This window comes from Abrus precatorius, unplaced genomic scaffold (genome assembly GCF_003935025.1).
Source record: "Abrus precatorius isolate BTA unplaced genomic scaffold, Abrus_2018 Scaffold8, whole genome shotgun sequence".
NCBI classification, from domain to species: domain Eukaryota; kingdom Viridiplantae; phylum Streptophyta; class Magnoliopsida; order Fabales; family Fabaceae; genus Abrus; species Abrus precatorius.
Genome location: NW_020874428.1, coordinates 11,895,318 through 11,910,884, shown reverse-complemented (window position 1 = coordinate 11,910,884; position 15,567 = coordinate 11,895,318). Strand labels below are relative to the sequence as shown.

At 44.0% G+C, this 15,567-nt stretch overlaps 1 non-coding gene across 1 annotated transcript; it reads right to left on the bottom strand.

Moving 5' to 3' along the window:
- Positions 1-14,745: 14,745 nt before the first annotated feature.
- Positions 14,746-14,852, bottom strand: LOC113848631. Its single transcript, XR_003501896.1, has one exon. It is a non-coding gene; the product is annotated as a small nucleolar RNA R71 (small nucleolar RNA).
- Positions 14,853-15,567: the final 715 nt, after the last annotated feature.

Genomic DNA, 15,567 nt, shown 5'->3' with positions numbered 1-15,567 from the left:
TTACCGGCAAAGGAAGTCGTGCGAAACTCGTCTCAGGCCACTGAAACTCCTTGAATATCACTCCAAGGACTCAGAGGAAGGCTTTCCCACCACGTTCTCCCCTTCTGGCACTTTCTGGTGCCTTTGGACCTAAGTTTCACTTTCGGTCCCCTTTTGCTTAACGGCAAAGGTAGACGTGCGAAACTCGTCTCAGGCCACTGAAACTTCTTGAATATAACATCTTGGACTCAAAGGATGGCTTTCTGACCACCTTTTCCCCTTCTGGCACTTTCGGGCGCTTTTAACTGAAGTTCAAGTTTTGGTCTCTTAGGTCGCCTTTTGCTTACCAGCAAAGAAAGACGTGCAAAACTCGTCTTAGGTCAGTGAAACTGCTTGAATATGACTCCAGGACTCAAAGGAACGCTTTCTCATCACCTTCCCCCCTTCTGGCACTTTCTGGCGCCTTTGGACCCAAGTTTCAGTTTTGGTCTCTTTTGGTCCCCTTTTGCTTACCGGCAAAGGAAGAAGTGTAAAACTCGTCTCAGGCCACTGAAACTCCTTGAATATCACTCCAAGGACTCAAAAGAAGGCTTTCTCACCACCTTCTCCCCTTCTGTCACTTTCTGGCGCCTTTGGACCCTAGTTCCAGTTTTGGTCTCTTCTGTTCCCCTTTTGCTTACCGGCAAAGGAAGAAGCGCAACACTCGTCTCAGGCCACTGAAAGTCCTTGAATATCACTCCAAGGACTCAAAGGAAGTCTTTCTCACCGCCTTCTCCCCTTCTGGAACTTTCTGGCGCCTTTGGACCCAAGTTTCAGTTTTGGTCCCTTTTGGTCCCCTTTTGCTTACCGGCAAAGGAAAAAATGCAAAACTCATCTCAGGCCACTGAAAGTCCTTGAATATCTCTCCAAGGACTCAAAAGAAGTCTTTCTCACCACCTTCTCCGCTTTTGGCACTTTCTGGCGCCTTTGGACCCAAGTTCCACTTTTGGTCTCTTTTGGTCCCCTTTTGCTTACCAGCAAAGAAAGACGTGCAAAACTCGTCTCAGGTCACTGAAACTGCTTGAATATGACTCCTAGGACTTAAAGAAACGCTTTCTCACGACCTTCTCCCCTTCTGTCACTTTCAGGCGCTTTTAGACACAAGTTCCAGTTTTGGTCTCTTCTGGTCCCCTTTTGCTTACCGGCAAAGGAAGACGTGCGAAACTCGTCTCACGCCACTGAAACTCCTTGAATATGACTCCTAGGACTCAAAGGATGGCTTTCTGACCACCTTTTCCCCTTCTGGCGCCTTTAGTCCAAGTTCCAGTTTTGGTCTCTTTTGGTCCCCTTTTGCTTACCAGCAAAGGAAGACGTGCAAAACTCGTCTCAGGTCACTAAAACTGGTTAAATATGACTCCTAGGACTCATAGGAACGCTTTCTTACGACCTTCTCCTCTTCTGTCACTTTCAGGCGCTTTTAGACCCAAGTTCCAGTTTTGGTCTCTTCTGGTCCCCTTTTGCTTACCGGCAAAGGAAGACGTGCGAAACTCGTCTCATGCCACTGAAACTCCTTGAATATGACTCCTAGGACTCAAAGGAAGTCTCTCTCACCGCCTTCTCCCCTTCTGGCACTTTCTGGCGCCTTTGGACCCAAGTTTCAGTTTTGGTCCCTTTTGGTCCCCTTTTGCTTACCGGCAAAGGAAGAAGTGCAAAACTCGTCTCAGGCCACTGAAAGTCCTTCAATATCACTCCAAGGACTCAAAGGAAGTCTCTCTCACCGCCTTCTCCCCTTCTGGCACTTTCTGGCGCCTTTGGACCCAAGTTTCAGTTTTGGTCCCTTTTGGTCCCCTTTTGCTTACCGGCAAAGGAAAAAATGTAAAACTCATCTCAGGCCACTGAAAGTCCTTGAAAATCTCTCCAACGACTCAAAAGAAGTCTTTCTCACCACCTTCTCCGCTTTTGGCACTTTCTGGCGCCTTTGGACCCAAGTTCCAGTTTTGGTCTCTTTTGGTCCCCTTTTGCTTACCAGCAAAGAAAGACGTGCAAAACTCGTCTCAGGTCACTAAAACTGCTTGATTATGACTCCTAGGACTTAAAGGAACGCTTTCTCACGACCTTCTCCCCTTCTGTCACTTTCAGGCGCTTTTTGACACAAGTTCCAGTTTTGGTCTCTTCTGGTCCCCTTTTGCTTACCGGCAAAGGAAGACGTGCGAAACTCGTCTCATGCCACTGAAACTCCTTGAATATGACTCCTAGGACTCAAAGGATGGCTTTCTTACCACCTTTTCCCCTTCTGGCGCCTTTAGTCCAAGTTCCAGTTTTGGTCTCTTTTGGTCCCCTTTTGCTTACCAGCAAAGGAAGACGTGCAAAACTCGTCTCAGGTCACTAAAACTGGTTGAATATGACTCCTAGGACTCATAGGAACGCTTTCTCACGACCTTACCCCCTTCTGTCACTTTCAGGCGCTTTTAGACCCAAGTTCCACTTTTGGTCTCTTTTGGTCCCCTTTTGCTTACCAGCAAAGAAAGCCGTGCAAAACTCGTCTCAGGTCACTGAAACTGCTTGAATATGACTCCTAGAACTCAAAGGAACGTTTTCTCATGACCTTCTCCCCTTCTGTCACTTTCGGGCGCCTTTGGACCCAAGTTCCAGTTTTGGTCTCTTCTGGTCCCTTTTTGCTTAGCTGCAAAGGAAGAAGTGCAAAACTCGTCTCAGGCCACTGAAAGTCCTTCAATATCACTCCAAGGACTGAAAGGAAGTCTATCTCACCGCCTTCTCCCCTTTTGGCACTTTCTGGCGCCTTTGGACCCAAGTTCCAGTTTTCGTCTCTTTTGGTCCCCTTTTGCTTACCAGCAAAGGAAGACGTGCAAAACTCGTCTCAGGTCACTGAAACTGCTTGAATATGACTCCTAGGACTCAAAGGAACGCTTTCTCACGACCTTCCCCCCTTCTGTCACTTTCTAGCGCCTTTGGACCCAAGTTCCATTTTTCGTCTCTTTTGGTCAGCTTTTGCTTACCGGCAAAGGAAGATATGCAAAACTCATCTAAGGCCACTAAAACTCCTTGAAAATCGCTCCAAGGACTCAAAGGAAGGCTTTCTCACCACCTTCTCCCTTTCTAGCACATTCGACCAACATTGGACCCAAGTTCAAGTTTTGGTCTCTTTTGGTCCCCTTTGGCTTAACGGCAAAGGAAGACGTGTAAAACTCGTATCAGACCACTGAAACTCCTTGAATATCACTTCAAGGACTCAAAGGAAGGCTTTCTCACTACCTTCTTCCCTTCTGGCACTTTCTGGCACCTTTGGACCCAAGTTCCAGTTTTGGTCTCTTTTGGTCTCCTTTTACCTAATGGCAAAGAAAGACGTTCGAAACTCCTCTCAGTCATTGAAACTCCTTGAATATCACTCCAAGGACTCAAAGGAATACTTTCTCACCACCTTCTCTCCTTCTGGTACTTTCTGGCGCCTTTTAACGTAAGTTGCAGTTTTGGTCTCTTCTGGTCCCCTTTTGCTTACCGGCAAAGGAAGAAGTGCAAAACCTGTCTCAGGCCACTGAAAGTCCTTGAATATCAATCCAAGGACTTAAAGGAAGGCATTCTCATCACCTTCTCCCCTTCTGTCACTTTCTCATGCCTTTGAACCCAAGTTTCAGTTTTGGTCTCTTTTGGTCCGCTTTTGCTAACCGGCAAAGGAAGACGTGCGAAACTTGTTTCAGGCCACTGAAACTCCTTGAATATCACTCCAAGGACTCAGAGGAAGGCTTTCTCACGACGTTCTCCCCTTCTGGCACTTTCTGGTGCCTTTGGACCTAAGTTTCACTTTTGGTCCCCTTTTGCTTAACGGCAAAGGTAGACGTGCGAAACTCGTCTCAGGCCACTGAAACTTCTTGAATATAACTTCTTGGACTCAAAGGATGGCTTTCTGACCACCTTTTCCCCTACTGGCACTTTCGGGCGCTTTTAACTGAAGTTCAAGTTTTGGTCTCTTTTGGTCTCCTTTTGCATACCAGCAAAGAAAGACGTGCAAAACTCGTCTCAGGTCAGTGAAACTGCTTGAATATGACTCCTAGGACTCAAAGGAACGCTTTCTCATCACCTTCCCCCCTTCTGGCACTTTCTGGCGCCTTTAGACACAAGTTCCAGTTTTGGTCTCTTCTGGTCCCCTTTTGCTTACCGGCAAAGGAAGACGTGCGAAACTCGTCTCACGTCACTGAAACTCCTTGAATATGACTCCTATGACTCAAAGAATGGCTTTCTGACCACCTTTTCCCCTTCTGGCGCCTTTAGTCCAAGTTCCAGTTTTGGTCTCTTTTGGTCCCCTTTTGCTTACCAGCAAAAGAAGACGTGTAAAACTCGTCTCAAGTCACTAAAACTGGTTGAATATGACTCCTAGGACTCATAGGAACGCTTTCTCACGACCTTCTCCCCTTCTGTCACTTTCAGGCGCTTTTAGACCCAACTTCCAGTTTTGGTCTCTTCTGGTCCCCGTTTGCTTACCGGCAAAGGAAGACGTGCGAAACTCGTCTCACGCCACTGAAACTCCTTGAATATGACTCCTAGGGCTCAAAGGATGGCTTTCTGACCACCTTTTCCCCTTTTGGCACTTTCTGGCGCTTTTAACCCAAGTTCCAGTTTTGGTCTCTTTTGGTCCCCTTTTGCTTACTAGCAAAGGAAGACGTGCAAAACTCGTTTCAGGTCACTGAAACTGGTTGAATATGACTCCTAGGACTCAAAGGAACGCTTTCTCATGACCTTCTCCCCTTCTGTCACTTTCGGGCGCCTTTGGACCCAAGTTCCAGTTTTGGTCTCTTCTGGTCCCTTTTTGCTTAGCTGCAAAGGAAGAAGTGCAAAACTAGTCCCAGGCCACTGAAAGTCCTTCAATATCACTCCAAGGACTCAAAGGAAGTCTTTCTCACCGCCTTTTCCCCTTCTGGCACTTTCTGGCGCCGTTGGACCCAAGTTTCAGTTTTGGTCTCTTTTGGTCCCCTTTTGCTTACCGGCAAAGGAAGAACTGCAAAACTCGTCTCAGGGCTTTGAAAGTCCTTGAATATCACTCCAACGACTCAAAAGAAATCTTTCTCACCACCTTCTCCCCCTTCTGGCACTTTCTAGCGCCTTTGGACCTAAGTTCCAGTTTTGGTCTCTTTTGGTCCCCTTTTGCTTACCAGCAAAGAAAGACGTGCAAAACTCGTCTCAGGTCACTGAAACTGCTTGAATATGACTCCTAGGACTTAAAGGAACGCTTTCTCACGACCTTCTCCCCTTCTGTCACTTTCTGGTGCCTTTGGACCCAAGTTTCAGTTTTGGTCTCTTTTGGTCCCCTTTTGCTTACCGGCAAAGGAAGAAGTGCAAAACTCGTCTCAGGTCACTGAAAGTCCTTGAATATCACTCCAACGACTCAAAAGAAATCTTTCTCACCGCCTTCTCCCCTTCTAGCACTTTCTGGCGCCTTTTGACCCAAGATTCAGTTTGGTCTCTTTTGGTCCCCTTTTGCTTACCGGCAAAGGAAGAAGTGCAAAACTCGTCTCAGGCCACTGAAAGTCCTTCAATATCACTCCAAGGACTCAAAGGAAGTCTTTCTCACCGCCTTCTCCCCTTCTAGCACTTTCTGGCGCCTTTTGACCCAAGTTTCAGTTTGGTCTCTTTTGGTCCCCTTTTGCTTACCGGCAAAGGAAGAAGTGCAAAACTCGTCTCAGGCCACTGAAAGTCCTTCAATATCTCTCCAAGGACTCAAAAGAAGTCTTTCTCACCACCTTTTCCCCTTCTGGCACTTTCTGGCACCTTTGGACCCAAGTTCCAGTTTTCGTCTCTTTTGGTCACCTTTTGCTTACCAGCAAAGGACGATATGCAAAACTCATCTCAGGCCACTAAAACTCCTTGAAAATCGCTCTAAGGACTCAAAGGAAGGCTTTCTCACCACCTTCTCCCTTTCTAGCACATTCGACCGCCATTGGACCCAAGTTCAAGTTTTGGTCTCTTTTGGTCCCCTTTTGCTTAACGGCAAAGGAAGACGTGTAAAACTCGTATCAGCCCACTGAAACTCCTTGAATATCACTTCAAGGACTCAAAGGAAGGCTTTCTCACTACCTTCTTCCCTTCTGGCACTTTCTGGCACCTTTGGACCCAAGTTCCAGTTTTGGTCTCTTTTGGTCTCCTTTTACCTAATGGCAAAGGAAGACGTGCGAACCTCCTCTCAGTCATTGAAACTCCTTGAATACCACTCCAAGGACTCAAAGGAATGCTTTCTCACCACCTTCTCTCCTTCTGGCACTTTCTGGCGCCTTTTAACGTAAGTTCCAGTTTTGGTCTCGTCTGGTCCCCTTTTACTTACCAGCAAAGGAAGAAGTGCAAAACTCGTCTCAGGCCACTGAAAGTCCATGAATATCACTCCAAGCACTCAAAGGAAGTCTTTCTCACCGCCTTCTCCCCTTTTGGCACTTTCTGGCGCCTTTGGACCCAAGTTTTAGTTTTGGTCTCTTTTGGTCCCCTTTTGCTTACCGGCAAAGGAAGAAGTGCAAAACTCGTCTCAGGCCACTGAAAGTCCTTGAATATCTCTCCAAGGACTCAAAGGAAGGATTTCTCACCACCTTTTCCCCTTCTGGCTCTTTCTGGCGCCTTTGGACCCAAGTTCCAGTTTTGGTCTCTTTTGGTCCCCTTTTGCTTACCAGCAAATGAAGACGTGCAAAACTCGTCTCAGGTCACTGAAACTACTTGAATATGACTCCTAGGACTCAAAGGAACGCTTTCTGACCACCTTCTCCCCTTCTGTCACTTTCTGCCGCCTTTGGATCCGAGTTCCTGTTTTGGTCTCTTTTGGTCCCCTTTTGCTTAGCGGCAAAGGAAGACGTGCGAAACTCATCTCAGGCCACTAAAAGTCCTTGAATATCTCTCCAAGAACTCAAAGGGAGGATTTCTCACCACCTTCTCCCCTTATAGCGCTTTCTGGCGCCTTTGGACCCAAGTTCCAGTTTTGGTCTCTTTTGGTCCCCTTTTGTTTACCCGCAAAGGAAGACGTGCAAAACTCGTCTCAGGTCTCCAAAACTGCTTGAATATGACTCCTAGGACTCTCTCCCCTTCTGTCACTTTCTAGCGCGTTTAACCCAAGTTCCAGTTCTGGTCTCTTTTAGTCCCTTTTTGCTTACCAGCAAAGGAAGACTGGCAGAACTCGTCTCAGGCCACTGAAAGTCCTTGAATATCACTCCTAGGACTCAAAGGAAGGCTTTATCACCACCTTCTCCCTTTCTGGCACTTTCTGGAGCCTTTGGACCCAAGTTCCAATTTTGCTTTCTTTTGGTCCCCTTTTGTTTACCGGCAAAGGAAGACGTGCGAAACTGGTCTCAGGCCACTGAAACTCCTTGAATATCACTCCAAGGACTCAGAGGAAGGCTTTCTCACCACGTTCTCCCGTTCTGGCACTTTCTGGCGCCTTTGGAGCTAAGTTTCACTTTTGGTCCCCTTTTGCTTAACGGCAAAGGTAGACGTGCGATACTCGTCTCAGTCCCTTGAAACTCCTTGAATATGACTCCTGGCACTCAAAGGAATGCTTTCTCACCACCTTCTCCCCTTCTGGCACTTTCTGGCGCCTTTGGACACAAGTTCGAGTTTTAGTCTCTTTTGGTCTCCTTTTGCTTACCGGCAAAGGAAGACGGACGAAACTCGTCTCAGGTCACTGAAACTCCTTGAATATCACTTCTAGGACTCAAAGGATGGCTTTCTGACCACCTTTTCCCCTTCTGGCGCCTTTGGACTCAAGTTCTAGTTTTGGACTCTTTTGGTCCCTTTTTGCTTACCACGCAAAGAAAGACTAGCAGAACTCGTCTAAGGCCACTGAAACTCCTTAAATATCACTCCTAGGTGTCAAAGGAAGGCTTTATCACCACCTTCTCCCTTTCTGACACTTTCTGGCGCCTTTGGATCCAAGTTCGAGTCTTGGTCTCTTTTGGTCCCCTTTTGCTTATCGGCAAAGGAAGACTGGCAGTACTCGTCTCAGGCCACTGAAACTCCTTGAATATCACTCCTAGGACTCAAAGGAAGGCTTTATCACAACCTTCTCCCTTTCTGGCACTTTCTGGAGCCTTTGGACCTATGTTCCAGTTTTGGTCTCTTTTGGTCCCCTTTTGCTTACTGGCAAAGGGAGAGTAGCGGAACTTGTCTCAGGCCACTGAAACTCCTTAAATATCACTCCTAGGACTCAAAGGAAGGCGTTCTCACCACCTTCTCCCCTTCTGTCACTTTCTGGCACGTTTAACCCAAGTTCCAGTTCTGGTCTATTTTGGTCCCCTTTTGCTTACCGGCAAAGGATGTCGTGTGAAACTCGTATCATGCTACTGAAACTCCCTGAATATCAATCCAAGGACTCAAAGGAAGGCTTTCTGACCACCTTTTCCCCTTCTGGCACCTTTAACCTAAGTTTCAGTTTTGGTCTCTTTTGCTTACCAGCAAAGGAAGAAGTGCAAAACTCGTCTCAGACCACTAAAAGTCCTTGAATATCACTCCAAGGATACAAAGGAAGGTTTCTCACCACCTTTTTCCTTTCAAGCACTTTCTGGCGCGTTTGGATCCAAGTTCCAGTTTTGGTCTCTTTTAGTCCCCTTTTGCTTAACGGCAAAGGAAGACGTGTAAAACTCGTATTAGCACACTGAAACTCCTTGAATATCACTCCAAAGACTCAAAGGAATGCTTTCTCACCACCTTATCTCCTTCTGGCACTTTCTGGCGCCTTTGGACCCAAGTTCCAGTTTTGGTCTCTTTTGGTCCCCTTTTGTTTACCAGCAAAGGAAGATGTGGAAAACTCGTCTCAGGCCACTGGAAGTCCTTGAATATCAGTCCAAGGACTCAAAGGTAGTCTTCCTCACCACCTTTTCCCTTTCTGGCACTTTCTGGCGCCTTTGGACCCACATTCCAGTTTTGGTCTCTTTTGGTCTCCTTTTGCTTACCGGAAAAGGAAGACGTGCGAACCTTGTCTCAGGCCACTGAAACTCCTTGAATACCACTCCAAGGACTCAAAGGAAGGCTTTCTAACCACATTCTCCCCTTCTGGCACTTTCTGGCGCCTTTGGACCCAAGTTTCACTTTGTGTATCTTTTGGTCCCCTTTTGCTTACCGGGAAAGGTAGACGTGCGAAGCTCGTCTCAAGCCATTGAAACTCCTTGAATATGACTCCTAGCACTCAAAGGAATGCTTTCTTACCACCTTCTCTCCTTCTGGCACTTTCTGGCACATTTGGACCCAAGTTCCAGTTTTGGTCTCTTTTGGTCTCCTTTTGCTTACCGGCAAAGGAAGACGTTCGAAACTCGTCCTAGGCCACTGAAACTCCTTAAATATCACTCCTAGGATACAAAGCAAGGTTTCTCACCACCTTCTTCCTTTTTGGCACTTTCTGGCGCGTTTGGACCCAAGTTACAGTTTTGGTCTCTATTGGTCCCCTTTTGCTTAACGGCAAAGGAAGACATGTAAAACTCGTATCAGCCCACTGAAACTCCTTGAATATCACTCCAAGGACTCAAAGGAAGGCTTTCTCACCACCTTCTCCCCTTCTAGCACATTCGACCGCCATTGGACCCAAGTTCAAGTTTTGGTCTCTTTTGGTCCCCTTTTGTTTACCGGCAAAGAAAGATGTGAGAAACTCGTCTCAGGCCACTGAAACTTCTTCAATATCACTCCTTAGACTCAAAGGATGGCTTTCTGACCACATTTTCCCCTTCTAGCACTTTCTGGCACTTTTAACCTAAGTTCCAATTTTGGTCTCTTTTGGTCCCCTTTTTCTTACCAGCAGAGGAAGACGTGCAAAACTCGTCTCAGGTCACTGAAACTGCTTGAATATGACTCCTAGGACTCAAAGGAACGCTTTTCCATGACCTTCTCCCCTTCTGTCACTTTTTGGCGCCTTTGGACGCAAGTTCCAGTTTTGGTCTCTATTGGTCTCCTTTTGCCTAATGGCAAAGGAAGACGTGCGAAACTCGTCTCAGGCCACTGAAACTCCTTGAATATCACTCCAAGGACTCAAAGGAAGGCTTTCTCACCACCTTCTCTCCTTCTGGTACTTTCTGGCGCCTTTGGACCCAAGTTCCAATTTTGGTCTCTTTTGGTCCCCTTTTGCTTACCAGCAAAGCAAGACGTGCAAAACTCGTCTCAGGCCACTGAAAGTCCTTGAATATCAGTCCAAGGACTCAAAGGTAGTCTTCCTCACCACCTTTTCCCTTTCTGGCACTTTCTGGCGCCTTTGGACCCAAGTTCCAGTTTTGGTCTCTTTTGGTCTCCTTATGCCTAATGGCAAAGGAAGACGTGCGAAACTCGTCTCAGGCCACTGAAACTCCTTGAATATCACTCCAAGGACTCATGATGAATCCATATTTTGACTGATATTTTAGCATAATTCTAACACAAATGATAAGAAAAATATATAAAGAAAGCAGAAAAAACTTAGAAAAAGAGAGGAATTGAATTTTGTTTACATATGTAGTTATTTTAGCAATTGTGAAATTTTTGCTTAGGAATTAAGTTTTTAATCTTGTTTTTGTAGGAATAAATTGAGCAAGGATCATATTCTTGGAAGTTTGATGACAAGGAAGAGGAAAGAAGCAAGTCTGGACTCCAAAAACTCAAGAATAAGAAATTGCAGACTGGGCGTGATCACTATTGTCAGTGAAAGTGATCACTTCAGAGCTCAAAGAAGAAGTGAAGTTTGGGCGTTACCACTTTTATCATTAAAAGTGATAGTTCCAGAGAGGCAAAATATCAGGAAAGCTCTGCGTAACCACTATTGTCATCAAAAGTGATCGTTCCAGAGAGTCTTCAACTTGGCGAACTGCGCGTAGTCACTTTTATCAGAAAAAGTGATAACGCGCAACTACCTTGGCTCTGCATTGTCACTTTTATCATCAAGAGTGATAGTTCTAGAGAGCTCTCAATATCAGAAAAATGCGCGTGGCCACTATTTCTGGGAAAAGTGTTAACGCGCAACCAAAAACTCTCTGCGTAACTACTATTTCTCATAAAAGTGATAACGTGAAAATCTGGGAAATTTTATAAATACCAGAAGCGATCCAGAAAAAAGGGATTCTGTTCATTTTCAGTTTTTTTAGTTAGTTTCTGGTTAGAGGAAGTGAGAGAGAGGAGTGGGGATTCAGATCTTGGAGCTTCACGAAGAGGAATTGGAGTGGAGCAAGCTTCCATGGCGTTTCTGAGTTTCTTCTTCTCTTTCTTTTTCTTCTTCTGCTGCCATGGCTGTGTAATTCGTTCATAGTTAGGGATTGTAGATCTGAAATGAACATGTTGAATTGATTTGGATCAGGATTTCAAGCTTTGGAATAGATTGAGTGATTGATTCTGAACTTCACGTGTGAATTGAATGGAAATTTGATTAACTAAATTCAGAGGAACCTTTGTCAATGGAAATTGAATCTGTTCTTCAGATCTGAACCAATCACCGAGATTTTAGTTTTCTTAGGGATAAGGAACTTTGATCTTGAAATCTTTTGGTTTCTTACACTTAAAGCAACATTGAATTGAATTAGATCTAAGGAATTAGAATGGTTTAATTGAATGTTAGGTTCACTGAGTTAAGGAATTAACCTCTGAATAGTATAAAGTGAAACTGATTGTCATTCTTTCCAATTGCTTGTTAATTCAGAACTTTATTGATTAAACATTGGAGTTTTGGTGAAGCAATTCCCTAGCTATGGTTTCTCCCTCTGTTATCACATAACTGTGTGTGCATTGTCTTGTTTTCTGCAAGTTCATTTTACTTTTAATTGTTCCAGTTTGCTGTTATTAGATGTTACCACTCTCCTTACAATTTTGAAAAAGCTTAAATGGTTATAATTCTATGAAGTGATACTTGAATCTAAATTCCCTGTGGAGACGATATTTGGATCTAAATTTTACTCATCACTTGCTGCAATCCTAGTGCACTTGCTAGTGTAGATTGCTAACAACAACTCAAAGGAAGGCTTTCTCACCACCTTCTCCCCTTCTAGCACATTCGACTGCCATTGGACCCAAGTCCCACTGAAACTCCTTGAATATGACTCCTAGCACTCAAATGAATGCTTTCTCACCACCTTCTCTCCTTCTGGCACTTTCTGGCGCCTTTGGACCCACGTTCCAGTTTTGGTCTCTTTTGGTCCTCTTTTGCTTACCGGCAAAGGAAGACGTGCGAAACTCGTCTCAGGCCACTGAAACTCCTTGAATATCACTCCAAGGACTCAAAGGAAGGATTTCTCACCACGTTCTCCCCTTCTGGCACTTTCTGGCGCCTTTAGACCCAAGTTTCACTTTGTGTCTCTTTTGGTCCCATTTTGCTTACCGGGAAAGATAGACATGCGAAACTCGTCTCAGGCCACTGAAACTCCTTGAATATGACTCCTAGCACTCAAAGGAATGCTTTCTCACCACCTTCTCTCCTTCTGGCACTTTCTGGCGCCTTTGGACCCAAGTTCCAGTTTTGGTCTCTTTTGGTCCCCTTTTGCTTACCAGCAAAGGAAGACGTGCAAAACTCGTCTCAGGTCACTGAAACTGCTTGAATATGACTCCTAGGACTCAAAGGAACGCTTTCTCACGACCTTCTCCCCTTCAGTCACTTTCTGGCGCCTTTGGACCCAAGTTCTAGTTTTGGTCTCTTTTGGTCCCCTTTTGCTTAACGGCAAAGGAAGACGTGCGAAACTCGTCTCAGGCTACTGAAACTCCTTGAATATCACGCCTAGGACTCAAAGGAATGCTTTCTTACCACCTTCTCTCCTTCTGGCACTTTCTGGCGCCTTTGGACCCAAGTTCCAATTTTGGTCTCTTTTGGTCCCTTTTGCTTACCAACAAAGGAAGACGTGAAAAACTCGTCTCAGGCCACTGAAAGTCCTTGAATATCAGTCCAAGGACTCAAAGGTAGTCTTCCTCACCACCTTTTCCCTTTCTGGCACTTTCTGGCGCCTTTGGTTACTTTTGCTCTTGAAAGTGAACACGCACACTACATAAAGCTTCTGCGTGGTTACTCTTGTGAAGAAAAGTGACAACGCGCAGAACTGGGTTTCTATAAATACCTGATTGAAGCGCGAAACTGGGATCTTTTTGCTCATTTTCTGTTTTGTTAGTTAGAGTCTCGTTGAGAGAGAGTGGAGAGAAGATTGGGGTCGAAGCTTGAAGCTCCAAGAAGAGGGATCGGATTGGAGCTCGTGGCCATGGCTGCTCTGCATTCTTCTTCATCTTCTTCTTCTTCTTTCTCTGTTTTTGTTACAATGTGTGCTTAATTTCCTATAGTTAGGGGTTTATGGAACTCGAATTGATGTATTGATTCGACTTTATCTTCTGAACTTTAAGTTCTTGGATTAATTGAGTTGTTAATTCTGCTTTTCATGCAATCTCTGAATGGAAATTCATTTGATTAATCAAGAGGAATCTTTACCAATGGGAATTGGATTGTTTGCTCCGATCTGAATTGGTAACCAGAGTTTAGGGATTTCTTAGGGATAAGGAGACCTAATTCTGCAATCTTATAGTTCTAATTCTTAATGCAACCTGAAATTGAATCTCACCTAAGGGATTAGGGAGGTTTAGTGGATTGTTAGGGTCAATGAGTTAAGGAATTAACCTTTGGCTAGATATATGTGAAACTGATTGTCAATTATTCAACTGCTTGAATGTTCAGAGGATTTAATTGGATTGATATTGATATTCTTGTGAAGTAAATTCCTAACTATCCTTCATTGCTATTTCATTTCATCACAAATCTTATACTCTGTTTCTCTGCAAGTTCTTTGCTTTAATTGCTTTGGTTTATTGCTGTTATATGTTACAAATCTCCTTCAAAAATTTGTATGGCTCAAATGGTTATAATTCTGTGAAGTGGTACTTGAAACCTAAATTCCCTGTGGAGACGATATTCTGATCTTAAATTTACTCATCACTTGCTGCAATCCTAGTGCACTTGCTAGTGTTAGATTGCAAACAACAAGTTTTTGGTGCCGTTGCCGGGGAAATTAGAGTTTCAATATCATTAGTAACATAAGAATAGCTAGATTGAGTATTTTGTTCTCTGAATTTCTGTAGTAGTAATCCGTAGTTAGACATTTTGTCCATTCTGCATAATTCTGCAACTTTTTAACTTGTGTTTCAATTACTTTTACTGATAATTACTGCAAAATTTTCGTGGTGCAGTTCTGAATACTAACTTGTAGTTTGCTTTTGCTTTATTTTGAATTGTATATGCGTGGCAAAAACAAAAACAAATCAACTCTAGTCTTTGATCCTGACATAGACATAACCTTAAGAAGATTGAGAAAAGAGTCTAGAGCAGAAAAAGCCATAGGGAGTGATAGTGAGTTAGAAGCTGTCCATTCTCCAGAATCTCAGAGTAATCCTAGAGTGAAAAGAACACCTACATCTTTGAGACAACTAAATTCAGAAATAGAAATGGCAGAACAGAACAGATTTAGAACATTAGGGGACTATGCTATTCCTAACATGCAAGGTTTTAACTCTTCTATAATCAGGCCAACTATTCAAGCCAACCATTTTGAGATTAAACTTGCTTTATTACACTTAGTCCAACAAGATCAGTTTTCTAGTGGAAATTCTGATGATCCTAACTTACATATTTCAAATTTTCTACAGCTATGTGACACCATAAGAATAAATGGGGTTAGTGAAGAAGCCATCAGACTGAGACTATTTCCTTTTTCCTTGAGAGATAGAGCAAAATGCTGGTTACAAGCTCAACCACAAGGAAGCATCACAACCTGGACAGAACTTGTGAATAAGTTTTTAACCAAGTACTTCCCTCCATCCAAAGCTGCTAAGTTGAGAGGAGAAATTACATCCTTTGTGCAACAAGAAGGAGAATCATTATATGAAGCTTGGGAAAGATACAAAGAACTGCTTAGAAGGTGTCCACATCATTGTATTCCAGATTGGATGCAATTGGAAACTTTTTATAATGGGATGAATGCAGTAACAAGAACAATGGTTGATGCTGCTGCTGGAGGTTCATTAAATACAAAGTCCTTAGAAGAAGCTCAAAGGATTATTGACATGATGGCATCTTCAATGTATCAGAATTCAAACTCAAGGAATCAAGGAAGAAACTCTGGTCATGAAGCTAAAGTTCTGGAAACTTTTCTTGCACAAAATCAGCTACAAAATCAAATGTTTTCAGAACAATTAGCTGCCTTAACACAACAAATCAACAATCTGCAAATAAGGAGTATGCCTACCAGTCAGCTAAGTTGTGATTTTTGTGGAGGAAACCATGCAAATGGTGCATGTGAGGCATCCACAAGTGAACCACAAGAGCAAGTGAATTATATGAATAATTTTCAGAGACAACAACCATCATATCCCCCTGGATTTCAATTTTCGAATAATAGAACTCAGCAGTATTCTAATTGGAATAATCAATATTCTGCTGCAAAGAATTCTAATTCAAATTTGCCTTTTTCTAATGCAGGTCCAACAACACAACAGCCTTATTTTCAGAGGAATTCATCCACTCAACCTCAAGGAAATCAGAAATTTTCCAGACCTATGAATGAGAGGTTGACTGAGATAGAAGAAACTATGCTGCAATTCATGAAGGTAACTCAAACAAGCTTCAAAAACCAAGAAGCTTCCATGAAGAAA